The 19,085-nt window shown below is 41.2% G+C and overlaps 1 protein-coding gene across 4 annotated transcripts in view; it reads left to right on the top strand.

Moving 5' to 3' along the window:
* SVIL (supervillin) overlaps positions 1 to 19,085 on the top strand; it is a 273,866-nt gene that overhangs the window by 43,968 nt on the left and 210,813 nt on the right. For all 4 annotated transcript variants that reach the window (XM_079767917.1, XM_079767916.1, XM_079767919.1 and 1 more), the window contains exon 2: positions 11,511 to 11,606. The gene's annotated coding sequence lies outside the window, so the exon portion shown is untranslated. The remainder of the gene's footprint in view (positions 1 to 11,510; positions 11,607 to 19,085) is intronic.

The raw sequence follows: 19,085 nt of genomic DNA, 5'->3' as shown, positions 1-19,085 counted from the left end.
TTATATTTGGGGAAACATGATGCAACCATAACTGTATTAACCATAACCGCAGTGGTAACTGTTTCAATTTTTGTTATTCCCATTCCTGTCTACTCAGGTATATATCTTCCTACTGGGGTGCACTGGTCACCCATAACAATTCTCAGGGGTCTCTCTATGGGTTGGGGGAGATGGTAGTCTTTCAGGAACCTCACTGGACTCTTTGGCCCATCATAGACTCTGGAAGCTGCAATTGCAATTGCATGATATATACCCTTAGTATCTGTCTCAGTCAGTCCGTGGCTTCAGGCAAAATGTTCTACCTCTTGAGTGCCTCTAAAATCCTCCTATATAATAAAGAGGTAATATGCAAATTGACCCTCACACCCTCACATTACAAGATGGCTGCCCCATGTCATCACAAGATAGCCACCCCCACATCATTACAAGATGGGTGCCCCCATGTTGTCACAAGATGGCCACCACAAAATGGCCACCCCACATCATCACAAGATGGCCACCCCCACATTGTCACAAGATGGCCGGCAGGGGAGGGCAGTTGGGGGCGACCAGGCCTGCAAGGGAGGGCAGTTGGGGGTGATTGGGCCATCAGGGGAGCAGTTAGGTGTCAATCATGCTGGCAGGGTAGAGGTTAGATGTCAATCAGGCCGGCAGGGGAGCAGTTAGGGGCTATCAGGCTGGCAGGCAGAGTGGTTAGGGGCAATCAGGTAGCCAGGCAGGCAAGTGGTTAGGATCCAGCAGTCCTGGATTGTGAGAGGGATGTCCGACTAAACATCTTAGGGATCGGGCCTAAACCGGCAGCCGGACATCCCCTGAGGGGTCCCAGATTGGAGAGGGTGCAGGCTGGGCTGAGGGACACCCCCCTGCCCCCGCCAGTGCATGAATTTCGTGCACCAGGCCTCTAGTAGGGATAATATTTAATGATGAGTAAAGATTTGATTAATGTTGGTAATGGATTTGCACAGGCCAAGCACGTATATTTCCATACTTGTTTTAGTAGTAGCTTCTGGTATTCTGGCTTTTCTTGCCTTTGAAGGCATCATATTTAGAAAGAATGTGATTGTTTCTACAGAGGGAGAAAGATCTAGAATTCACAGGTGTGTTGTGTTTGTCCCATAGTAATAAAGCAGTTTGTTTTAGATGGTAGTAAGATCTGGAATGACACTCTTCTCTCATCTCTCTGTGCTGCTGCATGACACCATTTCTGCCTCATCCCAGGCCTCTCTTTTCTCTCACTTCTCCATATAGCTCTAGGAAAATACTGTCTTTTTAGTAAGAGATCGAGCATTTTTATTTGAAGAACCAGCCAATGAGAATGTATTTGGTGATGTCTTCATAACTGAAATCTCTGTTGCTATGAATTTGTGTGTTGCTGGGGAGGAGAATCTTCTAGAATGTTTTTTTTTTTTTTCTTTTCCCCTCCCTGCCTTTCCTGCCCTACCCCACCCCCAAATAAATACACAAAACAGAGGTCATGTGTGGACTCTGGAATTGCCCCAGCTGGTTTGAATCCTGGCTTGGCTCTGACACCTGGACATGTTGCTTCACAGTTCTGTCTCTCAGTTTCCTGATTTGTAACATGAGGATGAGCACAATTCCTACCCCAGAGAATTGTTATGAATTTTAAATCAGTTAACACATGGAAAACACTTAGAGTGCTTGGCACTGTGTCAGTGTTAGTGACCATTAAACCAAAATCATATGAATCATACCTATTCTGGAGTAACTGTGAAGAAAAAAGGATTTTAGAAGGCTGCATTCTGAAGTATTACTTTTTATTTATTTTTGCAGTAAAAACAAATTCTTAGTAACAATTTTGGATGGAAAGGATCAGTTTTAATTAGAGAAAATGTCTAATATGGCTTCCCCCAACTTTCAGAGAAGGTAGAATGTTTTTCTAGTTTCTATGTAGCAGGAAAAAGAATAACCACTTGAGCATTGTGTATGCCAGCACTGTGATGCATGCTTGACACTTAAAGCTGTAAGAATCTTATGAGTGTGTTCCTATACCCATTTTACAGAGGAATAAAGAGGTTTGGACAATGAGGAATCTTGCCCATGTTTGGAAGTGGCTGTACTTTATTTCACCCTGTGTTGTTGTCCTCCTCCCTCTCCCCCTTGGACACCCTGCTTATACTGAGGGAATACTCTGCCTCCCTGGTGGCCAGAACAGTGGTCGGCAAACTCATTAGTCAACAGAGCCAAATATCAACAGTACAACGATTGAAATTTCTTTTGAGAGCCAAATTTTTTAAACTTAAACTTATTCTAACGCCACTTCTTCAAAATAGACTCGCCCAGGCCGTGGTATTTTGTGGAAGAGCCACACTCAAGGGGCCAAAGAGCCGCATGTGGCTCGCGAGCCGCAGTTTGCTGACCTCGGGGCTAGAAGGTTGCTGAGCGCAGCAGAGGAGAGTTAGTTTGGTTTATTATCATCTTAATCACAGTATCTCTTATTGATAGTCTAGTAAATGCATTTCCTTTCAAAGGCAGTTTTAATGTTGATAGACTTCTGCTTCTAAGTCAGTTGTCCACAAACAAGGAGCCCAATTCATGGTTTCTTGTTTCTTATGTTTGATCAAGCTTCCCTGCACAAAACACTCCTTTTACATCTGTAAACAACCAAGGTAACTTACTTGAGTAAGCTAGAGTAGGGCCTAGAATTTCCAGTTGCTCTCTAATTCCATTCAGGAGGGACCCTAGCAGAGGCCTCATCTGATTTGTGTGGCCGGAGTCTCAAGTATTTGGGAAGATGACCTTGAGCAGCTTCTTCTTGTTCTTAGATCACAGTGGTGACATAATTTAGTGTCTACAGTAGAGCATGGCAGATATTCTACATCTTTGTTCTTTGGCCTCCAGTAACTGTAGCTGGGGTTTTGTTGTCCTTTCTGGAAGGAACTATCAGTCACATCTTAATCCTAAGCCACACATTTACACTCATCTGAGCGATAAGCAAATTTGACAAGCAAGATTGAGACAATAATCTTGGTCTTGACTTTAGAGACAGGATTTAGTAAAGGAACTGAATCATACATTATTTATTATTTTGGTCACAGAAGCTGGAAAGTCCTCAATAAGTAAATCTTTAAAAGTTATTTATTATACCACATACTTTAAGTTGTTTATTATTGGTTGTTTAGACTCCTAATATTGTACATATTTAGAAAGTAAAGGACAAATATCTACAATAGAATGTTGCAATTTTATTCAGTGGAAAAATATTTTTTTACTGTCCTCATTCTTCTAGAAGAAAATGTTCCACTGAATAATTGATACCTCTAAAATGAAGCCTTGTGTTTTTATGATACTAGAATACCTTTATTATCTAAATAAATGTTAGACATTCCTGGATATTAACTATTTTGTGTAATAAACATTTGATCAAAGGAAAACTCAGACAACTACATTATTCTCAGGTGAAGATCAGACCATGAATTATGCAGAACCACAGATAATTGCAAATGGTAGAATTAATCACAATATGCAAATAAGCAACTATTAAGAACTTGATGAAAATTTTTCCGTGGTTTTGTTCAAATAAAATAGGATGTAAAACTGGAAATTTAACTTTAATTCAGGATGGTAAATACATTATTACAGTTTCACACTTTTTAAAAGAATTGAAACAAATGTAGTCAATTATGATTTTGTAATCTTTCTTTTTATTTAGTATAAAATAAAATAAGTGCATTATTTTTTATAACAAAGAGGCAAAATAAAAACACCATGTCTCCTAGTATTTCATATTCTGGATCTGAAGTTCCTCCTTCTAAAATGTATACTTGGCTTGAAATGATATTAATATTGTCCATATTACTGTTTTATACTTAAAAAAATTTTAAAGATTCTACATCATGTCTTGTTAGCTGAGGATAATTAGAACCAGAAAAAGGCCACTTAAAGTGAATTCACTTAAAGGAGACCAAAACTTCATAATACAATGAAAAAAAGCTTTGGGACTTTATCTTGCAAAAAACACAAAAATATTATGCAAATAAATTTATTTTAGTTTATATTTAACAAAATTTAGATGATCATTTTGATTATGACTCTCTTAGAATGAGCAATAGAAAAATAAAATGTTGATAGTTTTGAGAGGAATAATTTTTGGACAAAATTGTAATGATTGTACATGTGATACTTTAAAAGACTTTATGTATTTATTATTTTATTAATAATACATTTATTTTTAATGATAGCAGTTTAAAAATTTTTTTCAATTATATTTGCCATACAATAAATTTTAGTTGTACAGGACAGTGATTAGACATTTATATATCTTGAGAAATGATCACCTGGTAAGTCTAGTGTCCATCTGACACCATACATAATTATTACAATATTATTGATTATACTAGAGGCCCGGTGCACGAAATTCATGCACATGTCCCTCAAGCGGGCCTGCACCCTTTCCAATCTGGGACCCCTCGGGGGATGTCTGACTGCCTCTCACAATCCAGGACTGCTGTCTCCTAACCGCTTGCCTGCCTGCCTGCCTGATTGCCCCTAACTGCTTCTGCCTGCCAGCCTGATTGCCCACTAACTGCTCCCCTGCTGGCCTGATCGCCCACAACTGCCCTCCCCTGCCCGCCTGATCACTCCCAACTGCCCTCCCCGGCCAGCCTGATCACCCCCAACTGCCCTTCCCTGCCGGCCTGATCCCCAACTGCCCTCCCCTGCCAGCCTGATCGCTCACAACTGTCCTCCCCTGTTGGCCTGATTGCCCACAACTCCCCTCCCTGCTGGCCCCCCAACTGCCCTCCCCTGCCGGGGCCTGAGAGCTCCAAACTGCCCTCCCCTGCCAGACTGATCGCCCCCAACTGCCCTCCCCTGCTGGCCTGATAGCCCCCAACTGCCCTCCCCTGCTGGCCTGATCACCCACAACTGCCCTCTCCTGCCGCAACCTGCCTCTTCCGCCAGGACCCGCCTCCTCCACACTGCCCAGACCCGCGGGACCCCCAGGCCCCACTGCACAGAGCGGCCACCGGGCCCTGCCTCCGGTGTGCGTGCAGCCATCTTGTGGCAGCCATCTTGTGATGATGTTGTGCAAGGGCATGACGCCACCTGGGCTTTTATTATATAGGATTTCCTATTCTGTACTTTATAGCCCCATGACTATTTTTATAACTGGGAATTTGCACTCCTTTTTTTTTAATTAAACATTTTTAATGTTGACATAATTTCAGGTTTCCCCCTTTCCCCACCCTTTGCCCACCTCCACCTTTCATCCCCCTCCCTTGACCTTCACCAAATTTGTTCATGTCCATGGGGTATGCATATAAGTTCTTTAGCTAACCCCTTCATCTTCCTTATCCAGTCATCCCCAACCTTCTCCACTCAGACACCAGCCAGTCTGTATCCATACTTCCAGTTCCATTTTGTTCATCAGTTTATTTTGTTCATTAGATTCCTCATATTAGTGAGATTATATGGCATTTGTCAGCTTATTTTGTTCATTAGATTGCACATAATAGTGAGATTATATGGCATTTGTCTTTCTCTGACTGGCTTATTTCACTAAGCATAATATACTCCAGGTCCATCCATGCTATAGTAAAGGGTAAAAGTTCCATTTTTTCCCCAGTCATATAGTATTCCATTGTATAAATGTACCATAGCTTTTTTAACCACTCATCTACTGATGGGCACATGGGCTGTTTCCAGATCTTGGCTATTATAAATAATGCTACTATAAACATAGGGGTGCATATATTCTTTCTGATTGGTGTTTTGAGATTCTTAGGTTATGTTCCCAGAAGTGGGATAGCAGGGTCAAATGGCAGTTCCAGTTTTAATTTTTTGTGGAAACTCCATACTGTTTTCCACAGTGGCTGCATTAGTCTGCATTCCCATCAACAGTACACAAGGGTTCTCTTTTCTCCACATCTCGCCAGCACTAGTTGTTTGTGATGTACTGATAGTAGCCATTCTGACAGGTGTGAGGTATTTCTCTCTGATAATTAGTGACCTTAAGCATTTTTTCATATAGGCCATCTGTATGTCCTCTGTGGATAAGTGTCTATTCAGATCCTTTGCCCATTTTTTAATTGGATTGTCTTCCTGGTGTTGAGTTATAGAAATTCTTTATATATTTTGGAAATTAACCCCCTATCTGATGTATCATTGATGAATATGTTTTCCCAAACAGTGGGTTCTCTTTTCATTTTGTTGATGGTTTCTTTTGCTACGCATAAGCTTTTTAACTTGGAGTAGTCCCATTTGTTTATCTTTTCCTGAGTTTCCCTGGATATTGTATACTAGAGGCCTGATGCACGAAAATTCATGCAAGAGTGGGCCTTCCTTCCCCCGGCTGCTGGCACCGGCTTCTCTCCGGCACCCAGGACCTGGGCTGCTTCCCTCCCCTGGCCGCCTGCAGGCACCTGGGATCCAGCCTGCTTTCCTCGGGCCGCCCACAGGTACATGGGACCGGCTGGCTTCCCTCTGTCCCCGGCTTCATCAGGAAGGATGTCCGGAATGACATCTGGAAGACATCCGGTCTAATTAGCATATTACCCTTTTATTATTATAGATAAAAAACCCTAAAGACTATACCAAAAAACTATTAGATCTGATAAATGAATTCAGTAAAGTGGCAGGATACAAAATCAACACCCAGAAATCGATGTCATTTTTATATACCAGAAATAAACTATCTGGAAGAGAAATTAATAAAACAACCCCACTTATTATTGCAACAACAACAAAAATATTAGGTAGCCAGGGATAAATTTAACTAAGGAGATAAAAGACCTGTACTTGGAGAACCATATGACATTGAGAAAAGAAATTAAGGAAGATACAAATAAATGGAAGCATATACCATGTTCGGGGATAGAAGAATTAATATCATTTAAATGTTCATACTGTCTAAAGCAATCTATAAATTCAACACAATTCCTATTAAAATACTAATGGCATCTTTCACAGAACTATAATAAATATTTCAAAAATTTATATGGAACCCAAAAAGACCCCAAATAGCCATAACAATCTTGAGAAAGAAGAACAAAGTTGGAGGTATCACAATACTGGATATCATACTATATTACAAGGTCATTGTAATCAAAACAGCTTGGTACTGGTAAAAGATCAGGAATATAGACCAGTGGAACACAACGGAGAGCCCAGAAATCAACCCATTCCTTTATGGTCAATTAATATTTGACAAATGAGGCAAGAGCATACAATAGAATAAAGACAGTGTCTTCAATAAATGGTGTTGGGAAAATTGGACAGGCACATGCAATAAAATGAAACTAGACCACCAATTTATACCATACACAAGAATAAATTAAAACTAGATAAAAGACTTAAATGTAAGTCTCGAAACCACAAAAATTCTAGAAGAAAAACATAGGCAGTAAAATCTCACACATCTCTCACAGCAATATTTTTGCTGACATTGTGGTATTATATGATTCACATTTGACATTTACATCACATCTTCATGATGGTCAGTTTTACAAAAATAGTTGAGGTCTTACTCATTTTTCTTTGGGCCTTTCAGATTCTTGAATATTAAACTCCTTCTGTATTGAAATCCCTATCTTGGAACCAACTTAAAATTTTTTGCTCTTAAATGATAGTTTCCCCATCAAACTGCTCACTCCCCATTTGCCATTGCTTCATTCTGTTTCTGGGCACGTTCCTTAATGTCATTTTGATTAACCTCATAAGATTCTGTATTTGTGGGGAATATTTGCAACTTTACCTTGCAGTGGACATCGGTGCAATGCTAACAGACAGGATCAAGTATAGATGCTGATGGTGAACAAGGACAGAATTTAGAGTGGGGGTTCAAGTCATGAAATGGTTGTTTGTTAGGAAGTATTTTAAGGTCTTAAAGGCATGCTTCCTTGGAAAAGCTCCTATCTATGCAGGGATTTGGATAAAGACTTCTCAAATAATGAGGACACCCTGTTTTATTTGCATGAATTCATTGCAGTGTGCTCTGTAGAAAAGAGGACAGATCATGACTGTGGAAATCCCTGGGCTTGTCTCAGTTCTGCTAGTGAGGTATTGTACGATCAGGACAAGTCACTTCATTTATTTTGGTATAATTTCACTAGTCTGTAAAGCAAAGGTTGAGCTAAAGAAACTTCTAGTCACAACATTCTGTGATTGGATATTTTAAGAGCTTTATCGCTATTTTCATAGGATCCTAGAATTTAATAGTCATCAACCCACTCCTTTTTCTAGTTATATCTATATATATAAAAGGCTAAGCAACTGTCCAACCATCGACCGGTAGCTATGACATGCACTGACCACCAGGAGGCAGATCCTCAGCGTAACAGCTGCCGAACTGCAGTGACTTGGCAGTGGCGGTTCTCAGGTGATGCACCCCAGAACCAGAGAGGAGGGAGCCAGATTCTGGGGTGTGTCACCCAAGAACTGCCCTCTCGCAATCCGGGGATGTCAGAGAGCTGGTTTCGGCCTGATCCCTGCAGGCCAGGCCAAGGGACCCCACCTGCTGGAGGGACCCCTGCTCACTCTGCAATGCCCTTCAAGCTGTGGCACTGGGGCGGGACCGCGGGAGGTTGGCTCCAGGGCGTGTCCAGCCCATCTTGCCCAGTCCTGCCCCGCTGGCCACCTTCTAATAAATTTCCTTTCAATGTGTGTGAATCTGGCCACCGGGGCACTAGTATATAATCTATATATATAAAAGGCTAAGCGACCATTGCATCCGAAACAACTGAATGGACGATCAAACAGGCTGTGTGGGGCGACCAGGCCGGCAGAGGGGTTAGTGAGGGGTGACCAAACGACTGAGCAGCAGGCTGCATGGGACTACCAGGCCTGCAGGGGAGGGCAGTTGGGGGCGACTAGACCCGCAGGGTGGGGCAGTGAGGGGCGACCAGGTTAGCGGGAGGGGGCAGTTGGGGGCAACCATACCGGCGGAGGGGTGCAGTAAAGGGTGACCAGGCTGGCGGGGGGGCACTAAGGGGTGACCAGGCCGGCGGGGGGGCAGTTGAGGGTGACCATGCCGGCAGGGGGTGCTGTAAAGGGCAACCAGGCTGGCAGGGAGTATAAGAGGTGACCAGGGCAGCAGAGGGGCAGTTTGAGGCAACCAGGCCGGGGGGGGGGGAGTTGGGGGCAACCACACTGTCAGGGGATGCAGTAAAGGGCAACCAGGCTGGTGGGGGGGGCACTAAGAGGTTACCAGGCTGGCAGGGGGGCCATTGGGGGCAACTATGTCTGCTGGGGGGAAGTTGGGGGTGACCAGGCCAGCAGGGGGGGCAGTTAGGTGCGATTAGGCAGGCAGGCAGGTGAGCAGTTAGGAGCCAGTGGTCCTGGACTGGGATGTCTGGCAGTCAGACATCCCCTGAGGAGTCGCGGATTGGAGAGGGTGCAGGCTGGGCTGAGGGGACCACCCCCCCCCCCCCCCGTGCATGAATTTCATGCACCAGGCCTCTAGTCCTATATAATAAAAGGTTAATATGCAAATTGTCCCTGCGACTGGGAGTTTGACCTGGAGTTCAACCAGGGGGCAGGGCAGGCTGGCCAACAGCCCGTGGCCCCTTCCCCTGTCCAGCCCCCCCCCCCATTACCCACCTACCTTGATCAGGGGCGGGGCTGGCTGGCCGAACACCTGGAGCCCCTCCCCATCCAGCCCTGCCACCTATCGGCCCAGATCAGGGTGGGCTGGCCAGACCCCACCCATGCACGAATTTGTGCACCAGGCCTCTACTCTCTATTATAAAAGGCCTGTGGTCCTAACGCTGCAGTGACCAAAGACCAACGCAGGTGGGCAGGGCTGTGAGCGCGGCAGGGCAAGACGGCGTGGGTGGGTGGGGCTGCATGATTTTGCCTGCTGGGCTTCTAGTATGTATACTGTACATTATAATTTCAGTAGCTACTTCCATATGTAATCATACTTTTGGTAAAGTTGTAATCAGCACTTTCAAACAAACTTAAATTCTAGTCTTTTCAATAGTGTTACCTCTTATAAGTGTTTTTCTACTTTTTTCTTTTTCACATTTATCTGTTTTAACGGCTGCTTGATAGTTTATTGAGTACATATGTTTTAATATATTTAAATATGTCTTGCCCAATGTATTCTGGCAACTGAGCATCTCTGTATGTTAGAGCTTTGGGGAGTTTGGGGGGCCATGTTACTATAGACATCTCTATAGCAGACAATTATTTCAAAAATTCATCTCACATGTAGCACAGTCCTGGGTGCATTTCAGTACTTAAGTGCCTCTTGCTGCTGCTGTAAACAGGAAGAAACAAACTCAGACAAAGCGTGTGGCTGAGTGAAGCAGGGGGAGGAAGAAGGAAAACGAATTGTGTTTTGCTGCTGCTGACCAGGGAAAATCCTGGGGAGTCTGGCGTTTAATAACAAAGGAAGCAGAGAACAACCCAGAAAAACAGATTCTGGATGACATCTTCAGGTACCTGGCTGCCCCTGAACATCATACCTAATATCCAATCATCTGGGAAGGTTGGTGACTGGTGACTCCTGAAGTTGCACTGTCTGGTCCAGAGAACAAAGCTAGGGAGGAGGCCATCACAGCAGCAAAGTAGCCAAAGACTAAATGAGTTAATCATACATTATTAAAAATTACAGCACTTTGCAATTTAACTCCAGATCTTGGACATTTTCAATGCACCCTTGGGGAATAATTTGTTCATCCATTATAACTGGCTCTGCTACCTCTTATCAAGATAAAGGAAACTTTGCCCTAGCTGGTTTGGCTCAGTGGATAGAGCATCAGCCTGCGAACTGAAGGGTCCTGGGTTCGATTCCGGTCAAGGGCACATGCCAGGAATTCGGGCTAGATCCCCAGTGTGGGACATGCAGGAAGCAGCTGATCAATGATTCTCTCTCATCATTGATGTTTCTCTCTCTCTCTCCCCCTCTCTCTTTGTTTCTGAAATAAAAAAATATATATGAAAAAGATTTAAATAAAAAGATAAAGGAAACTCGAAAGTAATACAAAATAATATTAAATGTACACTGTAATATAAAAGATTAAAAAATTAAAAATATAAAAAGAAAAAGATAAAAGAAGCATACTGCACACTTTTCCCTTCCTACTTGTAATATCGACTTTGGTCTGTGCATGTGGTCACTTCCTCTGCACATGTGGGTGAACTGTTTGCAATGCTTGTTTCACATAACTTGTCACAACACCGTGGTGGTTATTGGGCAAGAAAGGGAACTAAGCTTTGATGAAATTGGGGTAACCTGGTTATTTAAAGCAGCTAATGCAAATGTTTCAAGTTAAGTCAGGTTAAGGTAGATTCAGTAAAGGCAATTTTAGTCATGATTCAAATTGCCAACAAGAAAAAAACTAGAGAATTATAAAAATTATATGTCCGTTTTAAATTGCACTGTGCTGGGTCACATGGGACTGAAGCATGCTGATAAACTAGGAGAAGTTCAGTATTTTCAGAGCTTTACTTAAGCACAACTAATTTGTTCTGTGTCATGTATGTGTATGTTTATCAGCTTTGGAAGTGACATCCTACAATTCCTTAATCTTTTTTTTTTTTTTTTCCAGATTCTAGCTACATTGAAGACTGGTTGTTTTCTAAAACTAGAGAAGTCCATGAAGTGATGGTGACTTCTTTTTGAGGTTCGAGTACTAGAATAAAAGGTAATTGTTGATGATTTCAGAATTTGTTTGCAATACTGTGGTAGAGGCTATCTACAAACAAAACACAAGACTTCGAATATTTTTTTCTCACCAAAAAATAACTAGTATCATTCTGATTGAGTTATAATTTTTAAAAAACAAAACCTAGCATGTCTTTCTTAAATAAGCGTTTGCAGGTAGATATACCTGAGGATTACAGTGTAACCCAGCGAAGCAGTTTACTCCTTTTCTTTTCTTAGACCACATCCCCAGGGTCATCCCCCATGCCTGTTCTGTGTGACATCCCACATTTAGAGAGAAAATGTGAGAGTTCAGGCATAAGTTATAGAAAGACCGCTACAGTGTAGGGACTCATTTTAATGACACACAAATTTGGTAAAACCTAATAACCAGCTGCTTTCCCATTTTCCCCAGTCCCAGCTCATTTAAGCCCTGTGACCACTGATGGCCTCACGTTACAACAGCAGTTATTTCTTTGGCTGGGCTCCAAGAGCAGCTCCTCTCTCTCAGCCGGCTAATCCTAAGCTGGTTATCCTCTCCAGGTCAGAATTTTTTTTTTTTTCTGGATGCCCCCAGTTCTCCTATTTCCCAGAACTCTCAGCCAGAAGCTTAGGTCTCAGAAACTGTTTTCCAAAAGATCATCTTTCTAAAATCTATTCACAATATTTTTTTCTTAAGGACAACCACAGTTCCTGCTCACCAGTTCTCAAAGTAGCAATTTATTTTCCCCTCTTCTTTAAGTGTTCTGCTTAATGGCTGGATTGAGTTAAAAAAGAAATCATATTTAAATTCATACTAATATACTTTTTTTTTGAAAAAATTGATTTCAGAGAGAGACAGAAACACTGATGTGAGAGAGAAACATCAATCAGTTGTCTCCCGCATGTGCCCTGAGCAGGGATTGAACCCTCAATCTGGGTATGTGCCCTTGACCAGGAATCGAATTGCCATCTTTTGGACAATGCTCCATCCAACTGAACCACACCAGCCTGGGAATACTGATATATTTTTTAATCATGTCGGTCCCAGGGTCAGTGGGTAGAGGTTATAAAGAAGTATCAGGAGAATTTTTGAAATCTCTGTCTAATGTTCACGTTACTTTGCCTGGAGGTAGCTCTCCCTAGATAGAGATGTTTGTACAGAAACTGGACACCTGTCTGACCAGGATATTGCTGAAGGGGAGCCTGGCTGAATTGGGAAGAAGGTTTTCTAGGTCTGTTTAATCCCAAAGGAATTCTACAGTTTCTCAATTGATGGTCCAAAGGAAGCAAACGGTTCCTCCCTGCCACCCAACCCCCCCACACACATTTAAAAAATTAAGCAAAAATTAAACTAGATTATTGCACTTGGTGCGTCTATCATGCTTTCGGGTGACTTTCTTGATACTGTCATTCTGAAGCATATTTCCTGAATGGCTCCCTCTTAGACCTCATGACCTTGGAGGGCTGTCCTGAGAGAGAATTTTTTGTGGAAACACTTCTTTGGTGATGAGCTGCTCAGAGGGTGCTTCAGGGCAACTGTCTGAAGTGTGTCTGTGGTTTGCTAGGTTGGGAGGGAGGTTACCATGAGTTGATTATACACCTAGCTGTTAGGATCTTAGCTTGGTATTTGAACCCCACCCACTCTGCCACCTGGTTCCACTAGTGCAGTGGTCAGCAAACTCATTAGTCAACAGAGCCAAATATCAACAGTATAACGATTGAAATTTCTTTTGAGAGCCAAAACCGACTTCTGCGCATGGGCCACGAAGTTTCAATCGCACTGTACGTGCACGCCCGCACGTGGTATTTTGTGGAAGAGCCACACTCAAGGGGCCAAGGAGCAGCATGTGGGTTGCGAGCCTCGGTTTGCCGACCACTGCCCTAGTGTCTCCTTAGGCCAAGCCTCCCATTGACGGTTCCTTGGGGACAGCAAAGAGCATCAACATTAAACATGAGAAAAGTGCCATGTGCTAACCATTTTTGAAAATATCTAAATGTCTGCCATGACCATCTATGGAGGTAATATACACTTGAGCACTTGAGCCTATAAAGGCATATTTGAGTTTTAATCAAGTTTTTATGCTCCCATTCCTCATGAAACTGCCCGTATTCCAGCAAGAATTATTTCCTACTCCTTCCTTCTAAATGCCGCGTCACTTTGTCCTTACTTTATGTCATTGGTTTGGTTCTATTTTATTTTATTTTATTTTATTTTATTTTAATTTTAGTATGAAAAGCTTTCTTATCTCCTGTTTATTCCCCTAGAAACCCATTTGTTCTTTTCATAGAAGCTTTTCACCTCTCTCTCTAATATTAAATTAGGTATATAAGTCCTATCTTTAGCTGTTTATTTTTTATTGTATTTTTACTAGAGGCCCGGTGCACAAAATTCGTGCATAGGAGGATGGGGGTCCTTCAGTCTGGCCTGCACCCTCTCCAATCCGGGACCCCTCAGGGAATGTCCGACTGCCGGTTTAGGCCCCATCGGGCCTAAACCGGCAGTCGGACATCCCTCTCACAATCCGGGACCACTGGCTCCTAACCGCTCACCTGCCTGCCTGCCTTATCGCCCCCAACTGCCCCCCTGCTGTCCTGGTCGCCCCCTAACAGCCCCCCTGCCAGCCTGGTCGCTCCCTAACTCCCCCCCTGCCAGCCTGGTCACCCTCTTAACTGCCCCCCTGCAGGCCTTGTCGCCCCCTAACTGTCGGGAAGGAAGTTGGATGTCTGGAAGATGTCAGGAAGACCCAGTCTAATTAGCATATTACCCTTTTATTAGTATAGATTGATTTCAGAGAGGAAGGGAGAGGGAAAGAGAGAGATAAAAAACATTAGTGATGAGAGAGAATCATTGATTGCCTCCTGCATTCCCTCTACTGGATATTGAGCCCACAACCCAGGCATGTGCCCTTGACCGGAATTGAACATGGGATCCTTTAGTCCATAGGCCATTGTGCTCTATCTGCTGAGCCAAACCAGCTAGGGCTCTTTAGCTGTATAGAGAGCCAATTCTTTTGTGCAGTCCATATACATTGAAACTCCCTACCCCCTTAATCTGTTAGTTTCAGTTTAATTCGAAGGCCTTCAGAGTAGAAGAAAAGTTTGTCCTTTCCCAAACTATTCTATTTTTATTTATCCTCCTTTTTTCTGCCATTTTTTTGGATTAAGTATTTTATAATATTTATTTTACCTCCTATATTAGTGTACAAACTGTCCTTATTTATTTTTTTCCTAGCTGCATTAGGGTTTACAGTAAGCATCTTTAACTTATCACAGTCTGCCTTCAAATAATATTATACTACTTGATGTATAATATCAAGTGTTATAAGGGCCTTGGGCCTTTGGTAATATACCTCCATTTTTCCCTCCTCCTGTCCTTTGTGCTATTGTCATACTTGTTACATTTATTTAAGTTGTAAAACCCACACTTCATTGTTGTTAAATTTGCCTTAAATAGTCAATTTATCTTTTAAAGAGGAAAAGATTTTTTGTGTTTGTCCAAATCCTTCCAGGCTTTTTTTTTTTTTTTAAATAATTCTTTATTGTTGAAAGTACTACATATGTCCGCCTTTTTTCCTCCATTGATCCCCTCCAGCCGACCCCCTCCCCATCTCCTGCCCCAGGCCTTCACCAGCCTTGTCTATGTCCATGCTTTATGCGTATAGGCATACAAGGTCTTTGGTTGATTTGGTTGCTTACCTCCCACCCATCCACTCATGCTTCCATGCTTCCATGTGTCTGGATCCACTCCATTCATTAGTTTATTTTGTTACTTAGATTCCACATATGAGTGAGAGCATGTGATAATTGTCTTTCTCTGACTGACTTATTTCACTTTGCATGATACTCTCCATGCTGTCTCAAATGGTAAGAGACAGTCCACAACAGTCCTTTGGAATATAGCTGTCCCTCACTCACAAATAAACACTCCCCGTACATCCATACACTCTCCTTTTGTTCTCTCACTCACACACTATCTTGCAGCCTGCCTTCCAGTCAGCAGCCATCTTCTAATTACATTCTTTCTGATTGGTGTTTCGGGTTTCTTAGGATATATTCCTAGAAGTGGGATCATTGGGTCAAATGGGAGTTCCATTTTTAATTTTTTGAGGAAACTCCATACTGTTTTCCATAATGGCTGCACCAGTCTGCATTCCCATCAGCAGTGTACCAGGGTTTCCTTTTCTCCACATCCTCGCCAGCACTTGTCATTTTTTGATTTGCTGATGGTAGCCATTCTGACAGGTCTGAGGTTATTCCTCATTGTCCCTTTAATTTGCATGTCTCTGATGATCAGTGACTGAGCATTTTTTCATATGTCTCTTGGCCATCTGTATGTCCACTTTAGAGAAGGGTCTATTTAGGTCCTTTGCCCATTCTTTAATTGGATTGTTTGTCTTCCTTTTGTTAAGTGTATGAGTTCTGTATATATTTTGAATATTAATCCTTTATGAATCATTGCCAAATATGTTCTTCTATACAGTGGGCTCCCTTTGTGCTTTGTTGATGGTTTCTTTCTTTTGCTGTGAAGAAGCTTTTATTTTGATGTAGTCCCATTTGTTTATTTCCTTAGTTTCCTTTGCCGTAGGAGATGTATACGTAAACATATTGCTACAAGAAATGTCTGAGATTTTGCTGCCTATGGTTTCTTCTAGGATTTTTATGGTTTCTCGACTCACATTTAAGTCTTTTATGCATTTTGAGTTTATTTTTGTGTATAGTGTAAGTTGATAGTCTAGTTTCATTTTTTCGCATGTATCTGTCCAATTTTGCCAACACCATTTATTGAAGAGACTCTCTTGACTCCATTGTATGCTCTTGCCTCCTTTGTCAAATATTAATTGAGCATAATGGCTTGGGACGATTTCTGGGGCCTCTGTTCTTTTCCATTGAACTATATGCCAGTTCTTGTGTCAATACCAGGCTGTTTTGATTATGGTGGCTTTGTAGTATACGTTGAAATCTGGTATTGTTTTTGTTTCTCAAGATTGCTGCAGCCATTCGAGATCTTTTTTTTTAATTTCATATAGGTTTTTGGAGTATTTGTTCTAGATCTGTGAAATCTGCTATTGATATTTTAATAGGGATTGCATTGCATCTGTAGATTGCCTTGGGTAGTATGAACATTTTTTTTAATTCTTTATTGTTTAAAGTATTACATATTGTATTACATACTAGTATGTCTCCTTCCCCTCCACCCCATTGGCCTCTCCCAGCAACCCTCACTCCCCAAAACATGCCCTCACCTCCCTAGTGACTGGGTAGTATGGACATTTTAATGATGGTGATTCTACCAAAACATGAACACGGTCTCTTCCACTTGTTTTTTATCTTTTTCTATCTCTTTTTACAATGTCCTTTAGTTTTCAGAGTACAAGTCTTTTGCCCCCTTGTTTAACTTTATTCCTAAGTATCTTAATTTTTTTGTTGCAATGGTAAATGGGATTGTTTAGTGTCTGAGAGTTCATTATTGGTTTATAAAAAAAAACCATCTATTTTTGGGTATTGATTTTGTACCCTACTACATTGTCAAATTAATTAATTAAATCTAATAGTTTTTTTGGTGGAGTCCTTAGGGTTTTCTAGATCCAATATCATGTCATCTACAAATAAAGAGTGTTTTACTTCCTCTTTACCAATTTGAATGCATTTTATTTCTTCTTGTCTGATTGCATTTCTATGTTGAATAAGAGTGGTGAAAGCGGACATCCCTGTGTTGTTCTTATTGTTAGGGGAAATGGTTTTAGGTTTTGCCCATTGAGTATGATATTTGTTGTAGGTTTGTCACATATGGCCTTTATCATGTTGAGAAATACTCCCTCTATTCCCACTTTGCTGAGAGTTTTATCAAAAATGGGTTTTGGATTTTGTTGAATTTTTTCCCCTCTGCATCTATTGAAATGATCATGTGATTTTTTCTTTCAATTTGTTTATGTGATATATCACGTTTATTGATTTGCGAATATTGTACCAGCCTTACATCCTTGGAATGAATCCCATTGGTCATGGTGTATGACCTTTTTAATATATTGCTGGATCCAATTTGCTAATATTTTGTTGAGGATTTTAGCATCTATGTTCATCAGGAATATTGGCCTATAATTCTCTTTTTTTGTAGTGTCTTTATCTGGTTTTGGAATTAGGATAATGCTGGCCTCATAAAAAGAGTTTGGAAGTGTTCCTTCCTCTTAGATTTCGTTGAATAGTTTGAGGAGTATGGGTGATAGTTCTTTGAATGCTTGGTAAAACTCCCCTAAGAAGCCATCTAGACCAGGGCTTTTGTTTGGTGGGACTGTTTTGATTATTGCTTCTATTTCATCAGTTGTTATTGGCCTATTCAGGTTTTCTGATTCTTCCTGATTCAGTTTTTGAGATTGTATTTTTCTAGGAATTTGTCCATTTCATCCACATTGTCCAGTTTGTTGGCATATAGTTGTTCATAGTATTTTCTTATAATCCTTTATATTTCTGTGGTGTCAGTTTTTATTCAACCTCTTTAGTTTCTGATTTTATTTATTTGGGTCCTCTCTCTTTGTTTCTTGAAGGGTCTGGCTAAAGGTTCATCTATCTTCTTTATCCTTTCAAAGAACCAGTTCTTTGTTTCATTGATTTTTTTTTTTGTCTCTATGTTATTTATTTCTGCTCTAATGTTTATTATTTCCTTCCTTCTACTTACTCTGGGTTTTCTTGTTTTCTTTTAAGTTTTAGTGTTAAATAATTTATTGTTAATTTTTCTTGTTTTTTGAGGTAGGCCTGTAGTGCTATGTACTTCCCTCCCAGGACTGATTTTGCTATGTCCCAAAGATTTTGGGTTGTTGTGTGTTCATTTTTGTTTGTTTCCAGTAAGGTTTTGATTTCTTTCTTGATCTCCTTGGTAACTCATTCATTGTTTAGTAACATGCTATTTAGCCTCCATGTGTTTGAATGTTTTTTGGGTGTTTTTACTGTAATTGATTTCTAATTTCATTCCACTGTGATCTCTGAAGATGCTTGATATGATTTCTTGAACTTGTAGGGACTTGTTTTGTGTCCTACATGTGGTCTGTCTTTGTGAATGATCCATGTGCACTTGAGAAGAATGTATATTCTCTGCAGCTTTGGGGTGAAATGTTCTACAGATGCTAATTAAACCCATCTGATCCATTGTGTCCTTTAGAGTCCCTGTTTCCATGTTAATTTTTTGTCTGCAAGATCTATCCAGTGAAGTCAGCAGGATGTTACTAGGAAAGTCCCCTACTATGACTGTATCATCATTGATCTCTCCCTTAAAGTCCTATAGAAGTTTTTTTAAATATATTTAGGTGCTCCTATTTTGGGTGCATATATGTTTACCAGGGTTATATCCTCATGTTGGATTGACCCCTTTAGTATTATGTAGTGAACTTTGTTGTCTCTTGTGATGGCCTTCATTTGGAAGTCTATTTTGTTGGATATAATATTGCTATTTCAGCTTTTTTTTTTTTTTGCATTTGTATGGAAAATTCTTTTCCATCCCTTCACT

This window comes from Cnephaeus nilssonii (assembly GCF_951640355.1).
Source record: "Cnephaeus nilssonii genome assembly, chromosome: 4".
Taxonomy (NCBI): domain Eukaryota; kingdom Metazoa; phylum Chordata; class Mammalia; order Chiroptera; family Vespertilionidae; genus Cnephaeus; species Cnephaeus nilssonii.
Note: the sequence above shows the minus strand (reverse complement) of the source record. Positions and strands in the feature narration are given on the sequence as shown.